The sequence below is a fragment of the Verticillium alfalfae genome, genomic scaffold (assembly GCF_000150825.1).
Source record: "Verticillium alfalfae VaMs.102 supercont1.11 genomic scaffold, whole genome shotgun sequence".
NCBI lineage: Eukaryota > Fungi > Ascomycota > Sordariomycetes > Glomerellales > Plectosphaerellaceae > Verticillium > Verticillium alfalfae.
Genome location: NW_003315028.1, coordinates 942,697 through 943,961, shown reverse-complemented (window position 1 = coordinate 943,961; position 1,265 = coordinate 942,697).

The window sequence follows — 1,265 nt, the reverse complement described above, 5'->3', positions numbered from 1 at the left end:
AGGACCGTCCAAGACTCAGGGCCCATCCAGAGCGAAGAAACAATAAAATAGTTGTGAGCTGAAGACAATGTTTGACGAAGGTCGTCGACCAAACGCGAGCCGCTGTTGCCAAGTGGCCATGGCCATGACTGGTCGTCAGGTACCAGCCGCACCACATGAACAAATACCTTTTGTGGAGGTGCCAAGGTTACAGGGTTGTGACCACGGAAGAGCTGTCTCCTGCCCGAGGATAGGCTACCCCACACTTTGGCAGCGGGCGCCTGACGACCAGCAACAACCATTCCAGGGCTGCCTGTGTGTTCACCTCCGCACCTCCATATTTGGCACAAGTGCAAAGGCGCTCAGTGTCTGCCTTTCGAGTGACGTGCGGCAGGATCAGCATCTGAGACAACCGCTAGCTTGGGATTGGCGATGCGATTGTGTCGTGTCTAGTCAAGGGAAGCCGCCGTGCATTCGCTGACGCGCTGTTTACCGGCAGATTCCAGAGACGAAGGAAACAACAGGTGCAAACGATGAGCGGGTAGATAAGCCCACTCGAAGCAACACGAAACATTGCGGACGCCGCCGCCGTGGTGATGCGGCTTTCCGACGCTGTGATGGGGTGGGCAGAGGGACGTTGGATGGATGCGCCGGCCAGAGCCTGGATGGAAATTGATTCTCCTTTGGGCGTCTCCATCAGTTCATTTCCTCCTCATCTCTTCTCGGCCCCTCTCTACTAGTGTCTGTCGCATTGTGACAGGCGTGCGAGCTATTCCTCCGAAAGTCAAGATGTGCGGCTCCATGTGCCTTTTTGGGGAGGAGAAGGCATGGAGAATCGGATCAAGCCCTGGAAACCCGTTTTGTCGACCGGGTGCCTGCGGGAGGGAAAAAGGAGAAGACGGCGTCAAGAATGAGGAGAGAGAGCACAGCGACAAGCCAATGACCATAGGTTCGGCCGTCATTGGCGCGTGTGTCCTTGTCCTGTCTCGGCAAGGTTTCCGGGGCTTCTGTGAGGGGTCTGTCCCCAAAAGCCCTTTCCAGCCTGGGTAGGTAGCCGGTGATGACAAACGGATTGGTCTTCGGAGATGCTCGGCTACGATGCTGGGATTTGGTTTGGTTTGGTTGTTGTTTCTGCGCCTTGAGAGGCTTCCTTGTCAGCGCTCCAATGTCTCCACACTTGGTGCAGAGGTGTGCAAGCAAGAAATGGTGTTTTCGTTAGACTGCAGGATCGTGAATCCACCTCAGGAAGACAAGAAGGAGAGCGAAGCATGCAGGGGATCCTCGGG